We start from the raw sequence: 22,945 nt of genomic DNA, 5'->3' as shown, positions 1-22,945 counted from the left end.
TCACGCCGGCGGCAACCATACCTGGTCGTGCCGGCGTGAACATAGCGCGAAAGGTGAGTTTGGGGCCTGTGGAGGGCAGAGAGGGGATCGAGCACCACGGTCGTGCTCGGGAGGGGACAGGCCCGCGATCGGTGCCCACCGATCGTTGGGCCGGCGTCTCCAACCCGCGCATGCGCGGTTGCCATCACTAAGGCGCCGCCGGCCACGTCATATCGGCGCGCCGCCTTGACGCCAGCGTCAAGGCCCGGCGGCCGAGTTCCATGAAACGCCGCTCCTAGCCCCCCCCCCCCCCCCCCCCCCCCCCGGGGGGGGGGGGGGGGGAATAGGGGGCAAGGAGCGGCCTCCGACGCCGTTGTGAAACTCTCCGTTGCAGAGAATTCTGCCCATAGCTGCTGGAAAATGCTAATCCTATTTGGCAATACGCTTTCAGTAAAATAGACCGAGGCCCATTAAATTGCTGACAATTAGGTCTTAAATGGCTTTAATGTCCATTTAGTTGTTTGTTTTCCGAAGGTGGGTGGGGTTCTGATTTTAGGTCCCGCTTGCCTTCTACATTAGCAGGAACTGTCATCGAGCTGTCCACCCAAAATCATAATACCCACATAATACCTCTGTTAAATCCAGGCCATGGAATGGTTGCAACACATGAGGCCATTGGATCCATCATATCCATGCTGGCTCTCTGAAAAGCTACTCAGCTGGCTTCCTTTTCTGATGGAAAGTTACAGACCTGAAATAATAGCTCTGTTTCTCACTCTATAGATGCTGCCAGGACTGCTGAATATTTCCAGCACTCTTTCTCTTCATGATTTCCAACAACTGCGATAATCTGCTTATGCATGAGTTTAGTAGAATGTTTTCACACGATCTTCCTATAACAATATGTCATGGAGCCAACTAGGCCAAATTATTTTAGATATAATATTGTGTCATGAGACAAGTTTAATTTTTAATTACAAGGTAAAACATCTTTTTGGGAGAAAATATGATCATTATACAATTGAATTCCATATTAATTTTAAAAGCAACATACTCAAGTATACTTAAGATCCTGAGGGGTATTGACAGGGTGGATGTGGAGAGGATGTTTCCTCTTGTTGCAAAATCTAGAACTAGGGGTCACTGTTTAAAAACAAGGGGTCACTCATTTAAGACAGATGAGAATTTGTTTTCGCCAGAGGGCCTTGAGTCTCTGGAACTCTCTTCATCAAAAGGCAGTGGAAGCAGAACCTTTGAATATTTTTAAGGCAGAGCTCGGTGGATTCTTGATTAACAAGGGGGTGAATGGTCATCGGGTGCAGGCAGAAATGAGGGTTGAGATACAATCAGATCATTCACAATCTTATTAAATGGTGGATCAGGCTCAAGGGGCCAAGTGGCCGACTCCTGCTCCTAATCCATATGTTTGCATGTCCAGATCAAGAATCTTTAACTTAAGAAAGCATATTACAGCAGCAAGAGAGGAGAGTTGGCTATGGTTCATTGGATGAATAAACTAAAAATTAAATAACAGCAAATAACCAATTGGAAACATTTAAAGAGATGATTCAAAACGGTCACCAAAAAGACATAAGTAACAAAATTTCAGCAAGAAAGATCCATCTGTTGTTTACCAGAGGAGTTAAAGGCAGTATTAGATTGAAAAAAGAGGCTGAGAATGTTGCAAATAACAGTAGTACATCTGAGGATTGGGAGAGTTTTGTAAAGCTGCAAAGGGTAAGCAAAATTTGATTTTAAGAAAGGAAAAAACAGAATAAGAGCTAACTGGCTAGGAATATAAAAGTGGATTGCAAGAGCTTTAACAATGTACCAACAGGAGGAGAGTAGCTAAAGCAAACATTGGTCCCTTAGAAGCAGATAGAGGAGTAATTATCATGGAGAAATGAAGAAATGGCATAGACATTCAACAATTGTGTCTGTCATCACAGTAGAAGACACAGATTACATACAAGAAATAGAGAGTAACCAAATGACGAGTAAGAATGAGGAATCTAAAGTAATTAATATAAGCAGAGAAAAGGTATTGAGAAACTTAAGGGACCAAAGGCTGACAAATACCCAGCACCCGATGGCTTACACCGCAAGGTTCTAAAACAGATAGCTGCCAAAATAATGGATGTCCCGGCTATAATCTTCTAGAATTCTGCAATCTAGAATGGCTCCAGTGGATTGAAAGTTAGCAAATGTTATGATGCCACTCAAAAAGCGGGGTGAGAGAAAACAGGGAGCTACAGGTCTGTTAACCTGATGTCAGTTGTTGAGAAATGTTGGAATCTAGTCTGAAGGGAATCTTAACAATACCCTTAGAAAATCATACAAGAATCAAACATCGTCAAAATGGTTTTAGGAAGGAGAAATGATGTTTGACTAATTTATTCCGGCTTTTTGACGATCTAACCAAAAGGGTAGACAAAGTGGAGCTGATGATTGTACTATAGTTGACTTTCCAAAAAACATTTGATTAGGGCCTCACTGAAGGTGGCAAATGCAAGATGAGGTTAAAGGAGATGGGGATAATGTATCAACACAGGTAACTGATTGATGAACAAAACACCTAATAGGGATAAAAAGGGCATTTTTAGGTTTCAGGCTCTAACTAGTGCAGTGCCACAAGCATCAATGCGGGTCGGAAGCAATTTCTAAACTACATTAATGACTTAGACAAAGACACCAAGAGAAATGTATCCACGTTTTCCCATGATACAAAGCCAGGTGGGAATGTAAACTGTGAGGCTACAAAAAGATGGAGCCAAGTTTGTGGGAAACAAGGGGGTATTATGTGGTGAAGTGTGAATAAGTGCAAAAAAGAGCAGAAAAACAGAATATTGTTTAAAAGATTACAATTTGAAAGTTGCTGTTCAGAGAGATTTGGATCATACATGGAACAGAGAAAGTCAGCATTTTTTAGAAATAAATTTAAAGTATCCAATTCTTTTTTTTCCAATTAAGGGGCAATTGTAGCATGGCCAATTCACTTATCTTGCACATCTTTTTGGGTTGTGGGGGTGAGGCCCATTCGGATACAGGGAGAATGTACAAACGCCACACGGAGAGTGACTCGGGGCTGGGATTAAATCCAGGTCCTTGTCGCCGTGAGGCAGCAGTGCTAACCACTGCGCCACCGAGCTGCCCCGAAAGTCAGCATTTTAAAAATGTGTCCATAGGATGTGAGCTGCACTGACAAGCTGCCATTTATTGCCAATCCAGCGTGCCCTAATTGCAAGTGCAGTTTGCACATCGGGTATCGGACCGGGTACCCTGGAGCTGTAAAGCAACAGTGCTAACCACTGTGCTACCGTGCTGCCCTTGTGTGGCCCTATTACGTATTTTCTTTTTCTTTTATTTAGTTTTCGTGTACTAAATAATCTGTTTGAGCTGCTCGCAGAAAAATACTTTTCACTGTACCTTGGTACACGTGACAATAAACAAATCCAATCCAATAGGAATTTGTGCCTATCATTGCATGCTAATCAAACATTCAAGAAATAAAATTCTTCTTGGTTTAGAAAATAGTTTCTGTTCACAATATATATATGCACACAGACCTCAAGTGTGATCAATTGTTTCCAGCACTGATGGAAAACTCAATCAATTAATTAAAAATAAAGTAATTTGTCTTTGCATTAAAGTGTAATTAGCTGAGCTAACCTGGCAAATAGGGGATTCATTATTTACCTATAGCACGACTGCATCGCAAATTGTCTGACCTTTGGGATGATTTTAGTGGTGAGAAAATGAATTATTATTGTTACTTTCTCAGCCAAAGTAAATATTCTAAATGCAATGGTTGAAGGGTGTGCTATTTTGTCAGCCTATCCTCAATTTTGGGGCGGGTGATATGGGGGGTGGGGGGTGGTGTAGGGGGTGGGGTGGGTGGGTAGTTGGGGGCGGGGGTGATGGAGGGGTGGTGGTTGGGGGCGGGGGTGTGGGGGTGTTGGGGGGATTGGGGATGGGAGGTTGGGGGAGGGGTATTCAGGATGGGGGTGGTGGGGGTCTCGGCACCACGGGGAGGCTTCAATGGGAACTCCCATTGACAAGCGGTGGGAAAAGAGAATCCTGCCACCAACAAATGGCGCGCTGTCAGGAAACATGCGGCTGGGGGCCAAGTGAATCTCGCCTGATGTGTCAATGCGAAGAGTCAACCCTGAACATTGTTCACTTGAATGAGATACAAAAATGTCACCAGCTCTCAAAAAGCTTGACACCAGCCAGGACAAAGCGCCTTCTATAATCGGCATCCCATCCACCAACTTCAACATTCACGTCCTCCACCACCAGCTTCTGAAAGGCAATTAGGGATGGGCAACAAATTCTGGCATTGCCAGCAATGCCCACATCCCATTAAAGAATTCAAAAAAACGCACACTATTTTAAGGTATTACCCCCAACCACACAGACACAGGGAGAACGTGCAACTCTGCACAGACAGTGACCCAAGTTAGGAATCGAACCTGGGCCCTGGCGCTGTGAAGCAACAATGTTAACCACTGTGCTACTGTGCAAACAAAGGCTATGAAGATTAAAGAAATGCCCCTTGCAAAATACAAGGAAAATGCACATCAGAGCTCCATTGGACAGTTAAATATTTATCTGACATCTTACAACAAGAATTCAGCTGTTTGTTTGAGTAACAACACACAGTGGTTAGCACAGTTGCTTCACAGTTCCAGGGTCCCAGGTTTGATTCCCAGCTTGGATCACTGTCTGCGTGCCGTTTGTACATTTTCCCCGTGTCTGTGTGGGTTTCCTCCCACAGTCCAAAGATGTGCAGGTTAGGTGGATTGGCCATGATAAATTGCCCTTAGTGTTCAAATAGGTGAGGTGGGGTTACTGGGTTAAGGGGATAGGATGGAGGCGCGGGCTTAAGTAGGGTGCTTTTTCTAAGAGCCGGTGTAGACTCGATGGGCCCGAATGGCCTCCTTCTGCACTCTAAATTCTATGAATCTATGAAACATAATTAGTGGGTGACAATCAATTAGTGGATGAAGGTGGAGCCTAGATTATTGAAAGTTTAATATAGTAACTAAGCCTTTCATAAAAGTAAGGAAAATCATATTGGACTATAATTTCAGTCAAGACCATTCTCAATGATTCACATTTACACATTTACAAATGCTTTTAGTTTTAATAATAAATATTCACTATTGCCTTTGTTAGTTACAGTCTATATGGTCGACACCTGCAGGATCAGTGATATATATTCATAAACTACCTACTGTTACGGGAGAACCGCTGTGATGTTCTTTGCTTTCAGAATTAGGATGGCTTCAAAGTGTAGTGTCTCACAAAGAGCGTCAAGCTAAGTTTTGAACAAAGCTAATTTATTTACACTACAACTAAATAGATTTGACTTTCCTGCTAAAATATAAAAGATTACAGATTGATTCAACTATGATTCTAACTACAGAGCTTCTGATAATACAACTATTCTTTACCTCGCCTAACAACCTTCTCCCTGAATCAAGAGTGCCACATGACCCACGTGTATGTGCTTGATCGCCATCTAGTGGTTGGATGTAGTTACAATAAATTGTTAACCCTTCATTATTCTTGCAATCTACATATTGTCACATTATATAAACTGGTCTGTGATTAATACACCCATGCCCCACTGTAAATTTCAGAAATATATGGAGCAGTTAACACAACATAATGAAACAGAATTTGCTGTCAAAATAACAGCAAGTTTAATTCTATTTGCTATTAATTATATGTATTTTGCAAAGCAAAATCAGATGAGGACAGATAGATAAACATGAAAATCATGGCACAAATGCACCACTACACCGTTAGTTTCTCAAAAAGGCATCTTTCTGTTTGATTCAACATTAAAAATATTAAATAGTCTAATGTTCCTGTACTCGCATTGAAGACAAACAAAATTCACCGGAGAACATTCAACCGTATCCATTTTGATCTAAGTACCTTTTTAAAGGTGTGATAAATCGGAATTATTACCAAAAAAACTGTCTGGCACCTAATTCTTACCAATGTACAGTCACATTTGGTCAGATTTTAATCGTTTGGAGTTTTTTACTATTTGAATTCCTTTTTTACTTTTTTTTCTACTCTCACATCAAATCCTTTCTTTCCTCCTTATTTCACTTTCCGAATTTGATTTGATATTTAAATTCATTATTCTAAACACTTCCTGGTTCAGTCTCTGTCTTACTCGGCAACTATGTTTTAATCTGATTGGTCAGGCAAATAGACAGGTGTCATCCTGTCCACACAATTTCCAGATAACTTGTAGACGCTGTCACACTGTTTCCACCCCCCATCCACCTACACACACTTTCAGCAACTGACTGTGCAGAGGTTCAATGCAAATTAAATGTGCAACGGTACAGCTAAGTTCATTTGCTGGCTGAAGCAACTTCTAGCCTCATTAACACATAATGTAATGTACATTTATGCACAAATATACTGTTCTATTGTTACAGTAAACACATCAAGAAAGGTTCACATTTGTTTATTGTCGATATTCTACTATTTCAGGAACACATATTGTGCACGGAGGCACAATGATTAACACAGCGGCCTCACGGTGCCAAGGACCCGGGTTCGATTCTGGCCTTGGGTCACTGTCTATGTAGAGTTTGTACTTTCTCCTGTAGTCTGCAAGGGTTTCCTCCAAGGTTCTCCGGTTTCCTCCCTTAGTCCAAAGATGTGCAGGTTAGATGGATTGGCCATGCTAAATTCCACCTTAGTGTCCAAAGGTTGGGTGGGTCAATAGGCCTGGGTGGGGCCGTCTTTCAAAAGGTTCATCGAATCTCTACAGTGCAGAAAGAGGCCATTCGGCTTATTGAGTCTGCACCAAACGTCTGAAAGAGCATGGGCTACCCAGGCCCACTCCCCCGCCCACCTCACTTAACCTGAACTTTGTGCAGACTCGATGAGTTGAATGGCCTCCTTCTGCACTGTAGGGATTTTATGATTTTATGCTATACTGCAATGACTTTGATCTGAAAGCAATAACACTAAGGAAATTTTGTAATTATGTTAAAATGTTTGAGAAAAATAATTTTTAAGAAATAGCCTGGAAACTATTTTCAGAAGCAATTGTAATTAATTAAATGGACAGTAAGACATACTTGTCTCTGTGACCTGGTGACCCTTGACCTGGAAGCAGTACCAACAGGTTAAGGAAAATAAAATATGGAGGTTATATGGCAGACTCAGAAAAAGAGACACTAAGCGAACAGAAGAGCAGCTGATGCCTGTGGAGAATCAATTAGGTCCTTCAAGGAAAGGGACTTGAATTTTGCTTGGAAGAGCTATGTGGCTGAAACTGGGATGATGCAGGTAGAGTGGACCGCATATTGATGCCATGAGATAGTTTTTGTTACATTCTCTGTACAATTTATTAACTCCAATTTGCCTGTTAATTCATGTTTAATTTCCGTTATGATTCCATGTTAAAAGTAAAAGGCCATTTCTTCATTCATAATAATAATAATACTAATCACTTATTGTCACAAGTAGGCTTCAATGAAGTTACTGTGAAAAGCCCCTAGTCTCCACATTCCTGCGCCTGTTCGGGGAGGCTGGTACGGGAATTGAACCTGTGCTGCCGGCATTGTTCTGCATTGCAAGCCAGCTATTTAGCCAAGTGTGCTAAACCAGCCCCAGATCGAATTATTCGTGGGTCACACAGTAAATTTGGTTATTTTGGCTTTCTGGTCCCCTTGAGGGATCAGAACAAAATACATGTGGGGGAGTAGGAGGGGTTGACTTGCTGTGACCGCAGTGTTATTCTCTATTCTGTTTTACTTGGTTTACCTGCTTTACCTGGATGGCTCAGATGCGTAGTGTTGAATAAAGAACACAAAGCTTTGTTACCAAACTATAAATTACTACTAACTAAGATTCGTTCACATTCCTAAAGTAGAAGGATATTGTATAAAACTATGCTATCTCTAACTTACAGAACTCTCAAGTATACAACTGCTCTCTATGCCTGACACTCTTCCAGCTCTCTCCTAACTTTTAACTCCTAATCATTTCATCATTTTCTAATCTAATCCCAGAATCCCCTAGTCACATGATATTTATATGACTGTTCTGTGGTTCCCCCTCATGGTGTGAATCATTATCATTAACTTGTTAACTCTTTACATCTCAGTCAATATACATATTATTACATGCAGGAATGGCTGCATTTTCGTGAGCTTTGGCTCTGCTCGTCTTTCAATCCTTTATTTTATCTGAGTGCAGATAATTTCGGAATTTTCTTTTTTTGTGGGGATATATGTCTTGTACTATGTCCCTGGCTTATCCTGATTGGAGTTTTGTGATGAGGAGCCGAGTTTAATCGTAGAGAACCCTTGTTTAACCATGGTGGTCAGAGTTGTGTGCGGTGGGGTCCAGTAGCAGTAGCGTTGTTACTGGTGAGCTGGCTTCGCCTTGGCAGTGCATTGGGATGATGGCTGCCATTGGGAATGTTGTTCAAGATGAGGATCTCAGCTCTGTGTGCATGTCTTTGGAGCTCACTTTGAGGAACTGCAAGTTATCATTGGGGGGAAAAGTGGAAGCACAGGAGAGAATCCTTGCATTCGATAGAGCAATTTCCCTGGCAAGGGCCCTCCTTTGATTCGTTGAGATTCTGCTTCATGCTGTGTCATCTCTCCGGACAAGTTCGAGAGGTAGGGGCCGGACCAGGGAGTCTGGTTGTTGGCAAGATGCGGGATACGAGTTCCCGGTTGAGTTTGAAAATTGGTTGCCATGTTTTTGTAATCTTTATCTGGAGGTTGGGCATATTGGGTTCAACAGAGCACATTGCATCCAGTCTCGATGCCTGTAGTCAGTTAGAGCCCCTGACCACCGGTCCTATGTTATCCTATTCTAAATGCTCGGTGTGAGGGATTAGGGGTGGCCGATCATGTTGAGTCATTCACCCCGGTCAAGGCCTAGGCTATGCATCGTTTGGACATCAGGGTAGTGACATGGTGGAAGTGAAGGTACTTTGTACATTGGTATCTCGCAAGAAATCCTGAGGAGTGTTCGATGATTCTTTCATGATCTTGGCCTTTTCGAGCAACATAGATGGTGTTATTATCCTGCAGTTCTTCAATAACCCTGGATGTTACTCCCTTGTGATTATGTTGTTGATTATTTGTTGTCGTCTTTTCTCCTGCAAGGATGTGTGAGATGTGAGCACAAGGGTGAATGTCGGCTGTTATCCTACTCTAACAAAAGCCATATGAGTCAATTAGGTGAAATGTGGTCTGTGCACAATTTTACTCCTTTCTTTTATCATATGGTGTAATCATTATGGTTATGGGAAGTTGGTGCATTTTGCAAGCTCTTTATCTTGTTTGTAATGAAGATGAGTAGAAGAACGGTGAGGTGATGGTGGTTGATTGGTGTGGAGTTGGGTGGTAGGGTTAGGTAAGTCGTCATTGAGATTGAGGATAGCCCCTCAGTTAGAACTAACCATATAGGGTCTTTATTTTGTTTTTTGTTTTGAATTTAAGAGCCCATGCTTGTCTCCTTTGAGGGCCCAAGCAGACTATGTATCCTGGGTATGACTGTGTTCCTTCTGACTTTTCCTTGAGGTTGGAGTGGGGTTGTTGGAATCTTTTTTTCTTTGGAGCTATCAGAATAAGAGGAATTCAATGACGGCGGCATCAAGTTGGGTTTGGTTAATCCTTGACTGATTTGTTGAGGAGAAATACTGTTTGTCATGCCTCTACATTGTTGGAGACCTTCTCTCGTGTGCAGGTAGGTTTTATCAGGAGGTTTGGCGCACTCCTCCAAGTTGTCTTATATGGTGGTTTCTTGAGTATCCTCCTCGTTGTTGTTGGGTTTTCCATGTGGAAGCAGTGTTTGTGTCTCTGTTGAGATAGCACTGTCATTTCCCTTGGTGTCCTTTTTGTGATGGTGTGCAGTGCAGAATGGTGGCTAATATTCCTAGGTCAGCTCGGGCATTCTTCTCTTAAGATTTTTCTTCTCTTCATCTGGGTGAGTAGTGTGTTGTTATAAATCCTGCTCCGGTTCGATGGTCTATGGATGTTCCCTTTATTGTACCGGAGGGGGAGAGATTTGGCCTCCCCTCCCAGGGTGCCCAATTATTAGGTGTCTTGATCGTTCTTCTTCTCTTCAGTGAGGCGCCCCAATTGAGGAGTTCTTCCAGTTGGGGCTGGTATAATTTGTTTTTGGTGAAGGTGTGGGTGATCCATTGCCCTGGGTGTGGTTGGTAAGGTGCATGATCAGCTGGTGTGTCGGTTTGGGGTGTGCTGGAGGTCCTGGGGGTACTGATTCCTGTGTGTCAGAATCTGCTGGGCTAGGCCAGGTCCAATGTTGTGGTTGGTATCCTGTTTCCCCCTGGAACTTGGGATGTCCATTCACAGCGACCCTTATTAGGGACGTCCTGAGAGGCTAGGTTTTTCTTCCTCTGTACACCTGGGATTGAGCCAAGTCCTGTACTTTGGTTGGTATTCGGTTTCCCCTAATGGCCGGGACACTTTCTTGCTTGAATGAGCAGCTTATTCTCTTCTTCATAAGTGGGTAATGGGTGTGTACCGGGGGGAATATGGACTCATGGTGGGGTCTTGATTCTTTGTTTCCTGTGAACCATTCCTGGTAGTTCTAGTTCTCCTACCTTATTTTTTCTTGGGAGGTGTTGACAACACTAATAATTAAGGGCAGCACGGTAGCATAGTGGTTAGCACAATTGCTTCACAGCTCCAGGGTCCCAGGTTCGATTCCCGGCTTGGGTCACTGTCTGTGCAGAGTCTGCACGTTCTCCCCGTGTGTGCGTTGGTTTCCTCCGGGTACTCCGGTTACCTCCCACAGTCCAAAGATGTGAAGGTTAGGCTTCTGCTCCTCAGTAGCAGAACCGCAATCAAGAACACAGCATTGAGCACAGCCTCCAGGGAGGCCCGGCTAACCACACCCACATGCTCTTGTCTTGCCCCAGACTTGTTAGATACTTGGTGTTCTTCTTCAAAGTCATGTCCAGGGTTGTGGGGGTGAGGGTAGAGCCTTGCCCGTTGGTGGTGGCTTTCAGGATATCAGGGCAGCCAGAGCTTTTCATGGGGAGAGGAGCCAACAACATAGCCTTTGCCTCCCTGATCACCTGCCATAGACGCCTGCTCAGCTGGTGATCAGCAGCACCACCCCAGAATTTCTCAAGTTTGAGAAAATAAAGTATATCATTAGAGGATGGCTTACACAAAACATGGAGGCTGTTCTCCAACTTGTTACAGGACCAGTTTGTAACCAGCATCCAGTAAAGTGGGGAGAAAGGGCAGGACCCAGAATAGGCCACATAATAAGGAAGAGAAAGGGGCAGGTAGAAGAGAAGAGAGCAGCAAAGGACACAGGGTAACAAAAGAGTGCATTCAGTGGACACGCCCCTTCCCCCAACATGACTAAGTGCCAGGAGCAACCAGGGTGGGGGGGGGCAGGTCTCACAACAGTAATGGGTGACCAATGGGGCACCCAAACAGGGACCCCCCACCAAACTATATAAAAGCTCCCTCTCAGGGAAGCACAGCCAGCTACGGGCTCCACACGATTGCATGGGCATACCATGCCATGGCCTGGCCCAGCAAGCGCTCAGCAGCAATTTCTTTGTCAAGAACCTCTGTCTGTATTTTGGTCGATTAACTTATGACCATAGCCAGCACACCCTGTATGACAAGTTCCACATATACCCATCATATATAAAATAGCTAAAACTACAGTTGCTGTAAATTCTTGAACATACATGTTTTGATTTTATCTTGTTGTACGGTAGCATTGTGGCTCCAGGGTCCCAGGTTCGGTTCCGGTTTGGGTCACTGTCTGTGCGGAGTCTGCACATCCTCCCCGTCTGTGCGTGGGTTTCCTCCGGGTGCTCCGGTTTCCTCCCACAGACCAAAGATCTGCAGGTTAGGTGGATTGGCCATGATAAACTGCCCTTAGTGTCCAAAATTTCCCTTAGTGTTGGGTGGGGTTACTGGGTTATGGGGATAGGGTGGAGATGTTAACCTTGGGTAGGGTGCTCTTTCTAGGAGCCGGTGCAGACTCGATGGGCCAAATGGCCTCCTTCTGCACTGTAAATTCTATGCTCTATGATCTATAATCCAAACATGTTGCTGCTAGTCATCTCTGTGTAACTTTATGGTTATGTTGCACTGTGTTATATATTTGTAACACCCTTTTAGAATTGGGATTCTCACATATTTTTGTTGTATGTTTCCTCTTAAGGGTGGGTATAAAGAATCCATGATTGTTTCCTGAATAGATGCAGATGGGTCTGGTATCAATGAAAATGAAATGCAAATTGCTTATTGTCACAAGTAGGCTTCAATGCAGTTACTGTGAAAAGCCCCTAGTTGTCACATTCCGGCGCCTGTTCGGGGAGGCTGTTACGGGAATTGAACCGTGCTGCTGACCTGCCTTGGTCTGCTTTCAAAGCCAGCAACTTAGCCCTGTGCTAAACAGGGAAACTGCTTATCAGAGGCGATAAGGTAGAGGTGTGTCTTTGGTGCCTATGGCAGTACTGAGATTGAGGGATATATATGTTGGTGTGCGCCTGAATAAGGCATGAAAAACTTATTCTGAACTCTCGTGACAATTGTGAGCAATTGCTGCGTGTGAAGATGTGCACCATTTTACCATGTTCTTATGGCCTCATCGTGTTTGTCCCTTGTTCCCCAGTTGGGTGTATGGAGGCACCAAGTTATGTCATATGATTGTATCGAGCTAGTTAGACTGCTGTTCTCCTGTCCCCGTCTGTATTCATGTATGCTGAGCCTTTTTGTTACTTGGTGTGCTGTATTATTCTTGTGGTTTTGTTGCAATGTTTTTTAAAATGCAAAAAATTAATAAATATACTTTTAAAAAATTCATGCTTCGACATGGAAGTAAATTTTACAGGCTGCCCGCCCACTGCAGGAATCATCGCAGGCTGGATGTACAATTTAACAGACAATTGAAAGGTGCATTGACCTCAGGTGGGAATTTCAAATGGGCAGGACTGGAAAATCATGTCCATGGGCAGGACTGGAAAATCATGTCCATAGTTACAGTAATATATATTTCTATTAGAAACTGATCTAGCTAATACACCTCACAAACTGATCTAGCTGCACAGTGCCATTTGTTCACATATTCAGATTCACACAATATTCCGAAGGAACACTCATTGATTCAGTCAATGCTTCACAATATCACTATTACATCTCTACAATTTTGTTCTATAATTATAGGAATTCACTCTCACATCGACAGTTCTACTACTCTATTGTTAGAAATAGAGTATACTGGGGTTCGGGGCCTACCGATCGGGGCCTACCGATGGTTCCTAATAAATAAATCTTGCTGCTGCTTTTGCATATTTAAGCTGTGCAAGTAAACAGTATCACAAGATGCTCCCAAGCTCATAAGTTCATAAAATATAGGAGCAGAATTAGGGCATTTGACCCATCGAGTCTGCTCCACCATTTGATCAGGCTGATCTCATCCTGGCCTTAACTCCACTGTCCTGCCTGTTCCCCGTAACCCTTCAACCCATTACTAATTAAAAATCGAACTAACTCCTCGGGCGGGATTTTCTCAGCTAACGGCAGGCTGGAGAATCGCTGGGCCGGGCGCGAATCGCGCAACGATGCCCCGACACAGGTCCGCTGATTCTCCGGAGAGCGGAGAATCGGCGGCATCGGCGCCGCCGCAGCGCCGGTCATGGTCCGCTCTACGCGGCCCCACCTGGCGATTCTCCGTCAGGGATGGGCTGAGTGGCCGCAAGAAAATCTGAGTCCCACCGGTACCGTCCACGTGTGGTCTTACCCGACGGGACCTCGGCATGCATCCGTCCGGGGCGCCCTCTGCTGTGGCCTGGCCCGCGATCGGGGCCTACCGATTGGTGGGCCGACCTCCGGGTGCTGGGGGCCTCTTTCACTCCACGCCGACCCCTGCAGCCCTACGCTATGTTGAATCGGGGCTGGCACGGAGAAGGAAGCCACCGCGCATGCTCGCAATCACGTTGGTTGCACAGCGCATAATCGCGCCGGTCGCACTGTGCATGCGTGCTTTGGTGTCAGTCGCAGGCGCATGCGCAGACCAGCGGCGCCCATGTGACGCCGGTATCAGCAGCTGGAGCAGTGTGGGTCGCTCCAGTGCCGTGCTGGTCTACTGAGGGGCTCCGAATCGCTGCTCCTGGGGACCTGTTGATGGCGTTTATGATGCCGTTTACGACGGCGTCAACACTTAGCCTCAGGATCAGAGAATCCCGTCCCTTATATTTACTCACTACCCCAGCATCCACAACACTCTTGGGGTAATGAATTCCACAGATTCACAAGCTTTTGGAGAAGCAGTTTCTCTTCAACTCCGTTTTAAATTTGCTGCCTCTTATCTTAAAACTATGACCTCTCATTCTAAAGTGCCCCACAAGTGGAAACATCCACTCCATGACTTTATCAAAACCTTTTTATCAACTTATCTACCTCATTTCAACTGATCTACCTCAATTTGATCTCCCCTCATTCTTCTAAACTCTCGAGAGTATCGGCCTAAACTGTTCAATTTCTCGTCATGCAACAAATCCCTCATCTCTGGAATCAACCTAGCGAACCTCCTCTGAACTGCCTCCAATACCACTACATCTTTCCTCATCTGTCATCACTACTCTGAAGGATGTAATAGTTAGGATTTACTGCCAAAAGGGAATAGTTTTTGCAACAGTTACAAACTCAGAAATCTCATAATTTATCTTGATATTTTAATCTTATTTATGATTTCATATTGGCACATATATAACTAAAGTAACAAAGAACTATAGTTATGGTTGCAGATACACTGCTTTATCATAACAGTAATACATATTAACGGAAACAACTCTATAGTTACACATGTACATTACTACAGTAATACATAATCACAGATATATATTTACAAATTTACAATAACAGACGTAATATTTTGCAATACACATACAATTATAGCAACTGCACTCTAGTGACAGTATAGTATGTTGATAGACACTGTTCTCTTACAGCAATGTATATTGACCCATTCTGCTCTACAGTTATGGAAATATATGCGTTGTTCTCATTACATTATTATATATTTGAAGACAAAATTCTACAATAACAGATTGCTCTACAGTTGTGTATTTTCACGCATAGTGAAACAGTAAATGTATTTATGGAAATTTCCTCCCTTGAGTATTCATAGACAAATAGTAAATATGTTATTTTAAAGCAGGCCCATGTTTTCCTAAGGATACTGAAAAAACAATATCTGACCAATTTACAATATTTCTATGCAAGCTGACAGAGAAATTCATATCTTCCTATGATTCAGTGTGGTGATGTGTGCTCCTACGCATCTCGTTTTATGACACAATGCATAAATAATGGCATGTGGTGAGCAACTTGTTAACCTGTCATCTGAATACATGAAATGATTTAGAATGGTTCAGCTTGTATTACAACTGATGTTGCCACCTAATTCCAAGATACAATTAACTTTCCAATGATGTATATTTAGGTAGGTAAATGTCAGGGTGATTACTGGACTTTAGTTCTTTGAATGCTTATCTTTCTCCACTTTGACAAAAGTAGTTTTGGCTTCTTTTCCAAGAAGAACTTCCCAATCTGCCTGCATGGCATCATGCCAATGAAATCATGTTTGTGAAGATAATTTTAATTTCAATTATTTCTATTAAATTGTCCACCAACTGCAGACACAAAATAAACTAAAGATGACAACGTAAGTGCAGGGAAACAATAAAATACATGCCTGGAATGTGAAGATATAAGTAAGACAATCATAAAATAAACGTATTGGACCAAGGTAACATTTTTAATACATTTAATGCAGTTGCTAGTAAACAGTTTCAGATGTTGCTTAAAATTATTTCAATGGAATACTACAGAAAACAGGGAAAGAAAAAACAGAAATTATACGTAGTACTGACCAAAAGTCCATTGTTACAAAGCAGACTTATATTTGTACGAAGTAAACGCTGCCTCTATGAGTGCAATTTACTTCCGAAATAAATTTTTCACAAGTTGCGCCTTGTTAATTATGGTTTATTCTGAACATAACCCTGTTTCTCTTTAACAGCTGAATGCTATTTCTGTACCATAACTGTATACGTTTCAAGCATTTACTGTCATCACTTAACGGTCATTCGAAACAGGCTTCACTCTGACCTAAATGAATTGCTTCTACTAAAACTCAAAAATTAAACATAAAGTTCAGTGAATTAATTAATCAATGAATATGTTGCCCATGTGACACCTACTTTCAGATCGATTATTGTAAGGCTAATGTTTATTTCCTGGCTTTAAAAAATGTGCGGTTCATGTGATGATGGCGCGGGAGCGGCTGCATTTTCGAGAGCTCCGGCTCTGCTCATCCTTTAAACAGTCTTTTCATCCTAGTGCACATTTCATATTTGTCTTTTCTTGGCTTACATGGCTTGTGCTACATCCCGCAAAGTGTTTGGTTGCCATCTTTGCGAGAAAGAGCAGAGAAAGAATTCCAGGCAGCTGGAGTTGGCTGGAATGAGGCCCTGCTTGCACTGGCACAGTTGCTGTTGTGCGGGCTCTCACCATGGCAATGCTGTGTGCATCGGCTGATGGCTGCCAATGGAGATGTTTGATCCATCGGCCATGTTACACCTGAAAAGCAGCTCGTCCGTGATGCAGTGTGGCCAATAAAAGCAGGGAGATACCACTCCTGGGATCTACCCAGCTTGCAAAGCGTCACAAGGTGCAACACGATCTCATGAGATGTTGCAATGTACATCCCACCCATAATGGGCAGGATCACTTTTTGGCAGATCTGCATTGTAGTGTAAGACAATTAGTCTCAATCTAATGTGCAGATTCCCGAGGTACCTGAGGCTTTGGGATTCAGAGACCTCAGGCAAGCGCAGTTCAGCACTGGTCCCCACAAATGGGGACAAGACAGAATGGCACTCGTGGGGGTCTCCCAGGCGATCGGAGGTCCCCATCTGCATGTCCTTTGGGCAGGGGTGTATCCTGGCAATGCTGGTGCCACCTGGGTATCCTGGCAGTGCCACCTGGGTGCAGGCCTGGCACTGCCAAGGTGCCCAGGTGACATTTCCAGCTGGCATGGACAATGCCATGGTGCCAGGTTGGCATTATTTGTGCGCATGTGATCGGGCTAGGGTGCCCTGCGTGAGTGTTGGGTTGGGGCGGGGGACCCTCCCTTGGTGCAGGCATTTTCAAAGTGGAGGTCGTGACTCACAGGTGGGTTGCGGACAGGAGTCGGGGGCAGGGGGGGGGGGGTCGCGGAGTCGTCCATCGCGCCGTTCCCAATCGTGGAAATTCACGTGTAACAGCCGAAGCAGCTGGCTTTTAACAATGCTGGCTGCGAGCGGCTTAAAAAATGGCGGCCACCACCAGCTAAAAGAATGCAGGCACACTGCGCATGCATGCCCCCTCATCCAGTGCGCATGTGGCCTGGGAGTATTGGGACCTGAACCGGGATCAAAGTGTGATCGCGGCATGCGGGCAGCTGACTGCGTGGTGATCACCGATGATGAACAAGGCTATGACCTTGATCTGTTTTGCATCCCTAAACATTACTCAAATGATCTGGAGAGAGTATATATCCCTCTTGGTTTAATCATGGACAGAACTGAATGTCTGGCAAGGGATATAATGAAAGCCATGGGAAATCATCACATCGTCACCCTCTGTGTACTGAAGGCTGGCTATAAGTTTTTTGCTGACCTTTTAGACTACATTAAAGCATTGAATCGAAACAGTGAGCAGTCAATCCCAATGATGGTGGAATTCATACGCTTCAAGAGTTAGTGCAATGATCAGTCAACAGGGGAGCTACTCAGAGTTTACGAACTGAGTTACGAAACCCACGCTTTCCTCCTTGAGAAATTGTCCTCTGGCTGATTTGTTTCCTGATGAAACTTGGATGCTAACTATGTCTTACCTTGCAGACATTTTTTCAATTCTAAATGAACTGAACCTCAAATGGCAAGGGAAGGATGATGATTGCTTTCAACATTGTGAAGAAATCGCAGTTTTCCAAAACTCATTGAAAGCCAAAATTACTGTATGTTAAACACACTGCTCTGACACATTGAAGAAAACATTAGTAAAGAAACTGTAAATGGACTGGCAAGCCAGACTCCAAATGAAGCTGACTGAACTTCTGTGCCTCAGTTTAACAGCACATTAAAAACACGGTACAAGTCAATGAAATTGTCAGCATTCTGGAGTAACGTCTCTGAGGAGTATCCGGAGTTGAGTAAAAGAAGCATTTTGTTTCTTTTGTCCTTCACAATGACCTACATGTGCGCGGTTGGATTTTCCGTCCTCACAAAGCTGAAGAAGGCATAAAGGAACAGACTGAATCCTGCACCCATTTTGTGCATAGCCTTCTCCTCCTGTGAACCTGATTGGAGTGAGATTGTGTGGACCAAGCAGGCTTACCTCTCACATTAAAGGTAAGAGAAAATAGTGGGTAGCGAATGTCGGCGGACGTAGGTCAAAGGTCGGCTCGCTTTGGCCGCATAAATCGGCCAGCATGGGTCCCAAAGGTTGGCCAATTGGTAAAAATGGGTCTTTGATCCCATTTTGTTGAATCGAGCATGCTGTCTTAGCAGACAATCTTGGCTCTGTGGTGCAGGTCATCAGGGTTCACTTCCAAGAGTTGCAGGGTTCTTTTAAGGAGGCAATGGAGGTGCTCGAGGAGGCATGGCAGAAGTAATGATGTCTTTTGCTTCAATCGTCGGAATTCAAGAGACGTCCTGAAGTATGCTTGTTAATCCTGCTTTATCCTTGTCTTTTACTTTCTTTGTGTGACTGGGCAGGCATCTTTATCCTGAGGACTGCCCTACAGATCGTCTCTTATGCTGAACATTACTCCCTGCTGATCATGTTGTTTTTTTGTTGCTGTCCATTTTTCCAACAGGGGAGTGTGAAATATGGGTGTGGATTGGATTGGATTGGATTTGTTTATTGTCACGTGTACCGAAGTACAGTGAAAAGTATTTTTCTGCAAGCAGCTCAACAGATCATTCAGTACATGGAAGAAAAGGGAATTAAACAATTCAAGAAAATACATGAGAATACATAATAGGGCAACACAAGATATACAATGTAACTACATACGCATTGGCATCGGTTGAAGCATACAGGGTGTAGTGTTAATGAGGTCAGTCAATAAGAGGGTCATTTAGGAGTCTGGTGACAGTGGGGTAGAAGCTGTTTTTGAGTCTGTTCGTGCGTGTTCTCAGACTTCTGAATCTCCTGCCCGATGGAAGAAGTTGGAAAAGTGGGTGTGATGTCCTGTACCGTTGGTTATCCTGATTTAACAAATGGGATTTGCAAAATTTCCTAATTGCAACTGTGCCTTGTAATGTTCGTAATCCTTGTGACTGGGGGTTCTTCATTATCATCCTCTATCTCATTTAAAAGGAATATGTGTGGAGCGGGGAGAGGGGTGGAAAGGTGGGGTTGGTAGGGTTAGTTTGCCCTCACTGTGATTGATGATAGCCCTCCCCCGTTAGAGCTAATCCATATTGGGTTTTTCTTTTGTTCTTTTTAGATTTATGTTTAGAAATCCGTGCTTTTATGCTTCGACGGCCTATATAGACTTCTTGTAATCCCAGGAAGGACAAGGTTCCTTCCGACTCTTTCCTTGGGTCGGGTTTATCTTTTCTATTAGTCTGGGTCTCCATCTCTAGTTGTTTTAGGTACTATTGGAACCAATAGAGAATCTTGTCTGTCGGTTATTGGAGCAGGCTGAAGTGGCATTGGTATTTGTGGCTGAGGATTGGGGATGAGGGTAGCCCTGGCTAGTATTTTATATTACGGTGGTTACCATGATCTGTTTGGGTGCCCCTCCCTGGGATTGATCTAGGTGAGCATTGTGCTGGTTCTGGTCTTGCCTGGAGTGGATGGGGTCTCTCGGATGGGAGGGGGGGGGGGGGGGGGGGGAGGAGGGCCACAAGCACTCTTCCCCAATTTGTCCTATTGATTAGTGTCTTGACGATGCTTCTTCTCCTGGACTTGGGCCCCCTCGTGGCTAGGGTTACAGTGATTAGCCATTCCCTCCTTGTGGTGGGAATGGCTAATCACTGACGATTGGGGATGAGGGTAGCCCTGGGTGGTGAATTGCCCTGGATGGGGTTGGACAGGTGCAGGCGCAGTGGGGTGTGGGTTTTGGGGCTGTGTGGAAAGTCCTAGGGACATAACATCCTGAGTTTTCTTTGGGACGGTGCTGGGCTATGCCAGGCCTGGAAAATTGGCTGGTATCCTGTTGTCCACAAGGATTGGAGGAATCCCCTTTGAGGGCACCTGTGGAGGAGGGGAGGGGGCTGGAGAGATTGGGTTTTGTTCCCGGATACATGGAGGTTTGGGGATGGGCTGAGAACTGTACTTAGTAGATATCCTGTTTTTTCCTCCTGCGCAGTGATGCCCCCCCCCCCCCCCTCATTTGCTGAATGGTGGTTAGCTCTCCTCCTCATTGATGTCCCTCAGGAAACTGCCTACAAAATTGGGAGTGCGGGTTGGATACTGATTCCCTGTTGAGTGATAAGTTTTGATGATTCTTGCTCTTTCTTTCTTCTTTTACTTTCCTGACCAGCCCCGAAGCTTGAGTCCTCCACTCAGTCTCTCACTTAGCCTTTGCCTTTCCCCTGAGCTCATTCGAAGTGAAGTTTAGTCTTGGTGTACATTGAGGCTTGTTGTGTCTTGGTGTCCTGTTCATTAAGGAATGGGTCCACTTTGAGTGTTCATTTTACGTTGGCACTGTCCTTTCTCCTGGGTGGGCCCAGTTGGTGGCGTGGGTCCCATGGTGCCGGGGAAGAGGGGGTTGGCCTATCAGGTGCTGTCTTGATGAAACCTTTCTTCGGGAGCAGGGCCCCCTTCGATTGGGACCGGAAAGATTATCCTTACTCAGGTTTTATGCCTTGAACGTTATCCTATTGTTCCCCATGGGGGTGTGTTGTCTTCCTGTAGGTTGAGTGGTCTATTTCCTTTTTGTTGATGGATACCTCACGACTGCTGTGGTGAGTCAGGGCCTAGGTCCTGAGCACTTGTTATCCGATGTGTTAGCTCTGGTAGCTCTAGTCTTTCCTTTCTTCTTCTCTTCCTATGGGTGCCCGAGAACAACTCAGAATTGATGCTGCTGATCCTCTCTTTGTAATTTTGTAATTATATGAATGATATTAATTCTGTTCTGAGCCTGGAAGAGGGTTAGGTTGCATTGTGGGGTATGTATGTCATTTCCCCATAAAACTGGGGTTTTCGAGGATATTATTTTGTTTTGTTTTTTGCAGAGTTGGGTATGATGAATCCTCTCTTGGCTTCTGCATGGGAGCAGTTGGGTTTGATATCTGAAGGAGACGGCTATATCGGATCACTGATGCCTGTGGAGCTGCTGGGGCCGAGGGAATTGTATATTGGTATGCACCCGAACTGGCTGAGGGAGCTGACTTCTTATACTGGTTGTGGCGTAGGAGGGTGCGCACCATTTTCCCATGTTCTTTTTATGACCTTATCCGATTCTTCCGTTTGGTTCTTCATGGGGTCATGAGAGCATTCAGTTTTGCCTAATGATTGTACCCAGCCAGTTATGATGTCGTTCTCCTGTGCCCTTGTATATTGAGCTGTCTTTTCGCTTCTTTTTATGTATGGCATTATGTTGTAACTCTGTTGCATCAATTTCTAAAATGTAGAATCCTAATAAATATACTTTTAAAAAGTTTTGTGAAAGAAGTGTTGAGCATACATGACAAAGAAAATACATTTGATTATGGCATGGAGTGCGTTTTTACAGTGAGTCCAATCTTTACAATGTGTATTAACCATGTACAGATGAAATACAGAAGAAAGCAAGAGTCTGGGGCAGGAAATAGGACTATTAAGGTTTACTTAGCTGCCACCAGCTGTTGAAAGTATACTATGCTCTTTAATAGAGGTTTGTCTGCCAACATCTTACTCATGGTCCTAGTTACTTTTTTATATAGAATTATATTGGGCCTATGGTACAGAAGCAGACTATTAGGCCCAACTGTTCCACATCAGTGTTTACCTATTTTATTTCTGCATAACCTTATATTCCTTTCTCCCTCATGTATATACCCAACTTGCTCTTAAATGCACCTTATCTAGTTGCCTCAAATGCTCCAAGTGGTTGTGAGTCACACATTCTAATCACTTTCTGTGGAAAGAATTCCTTATTTTAATGGAAGAATCATCCCCAGATGTGCCATAAATGAGCTGCTATTACCCAAATAGGCTTTCTTTGTTGGCTCATCCTGATTCGACCTAAAGGCTTTGCACATTTAATGAGAAATAATCACCGAGCGAATATTGCCTGGTTAAAATAGCCATGGAAACGTTTTGGCATGCTTTATAATAACATGACATGTAACAGCATATGTAGGGCGGATCTGGATGTTTTTTAGTTCATGGGTGAAAGGTCAGTGAAGACATGCCTTGCAAACATACAGTGTTTCCCATATTCTGATACACAGAGGTTGCGGGGATCCTGGCTGCTGTCCCTTTCACTAACTGAAGACGAAAGTATCCTGTGGGTGGGTCCTGACATAGAACTGTACAGCACAGTACGGGCCCTTCGGCATGCAACATCTGTAAAAATCATTGCCACAACTGACAAGATACAGTACGAAGGAACTAGTCATTCACTGGGTGGAATCTTAATAACACTGAATTAAAAAATAACATTTTCGTATTGTGCTGCTGATATTCCAATCCAGCTCTCGAATTTTTAAAGTGATATTTTCTGCTTATTTTTCTTTCCCGGGAAATTGTCAAATTATAAAACAGCCGGGAATTTATTCGTTATTTTATGAATTACTTTGATTTTTAAAAAAATCCGGAACCATGTTTTTAAACTTGGGAAGCCGTTTTCACAGAAATACTGAATGCAAGAGTAATGGGAAACTGTTGCTTAAGAAGCTACAGCTGCGGGGACGTGGCGGGATAGT

At 43.9% G+C, this 22,945-nt stretch overlaps 1 protein-coding gene across 2 annotated transcripts in view; it reads right to left on the bottom strand.

Moving 5' to 3' along the window:
* The window catches only part of LOC119965125 (alpha-1B adrenergic receptor-like), a 66,496-nt gene that overhangs the window by 28,521 nt on the left and 15,030 nt on the right, over positions 1–22,945 (bottom strand). The window lies entirely within an intron of this gene.

The sequence above is a fragment of the Scyliorhinus canicula genome, chromosome 4, assembly GCF_902713615.1.
Source record: "Scyliorhinus canicula chromosome 4, sScyCan1.1, whole genome shotgun sequence".
NCBI lineage: Eukaryota > Metazoa > Chordata > Chondrichthyes > Carcharhiniformes > Scyliorhinidae > Scyliorhinus > Scyliorhinus canicula.
Note: the sequence above shows the minus strand (reverse complement) of the source record. Positions and strands in the feature narration are given on the sequence as shown.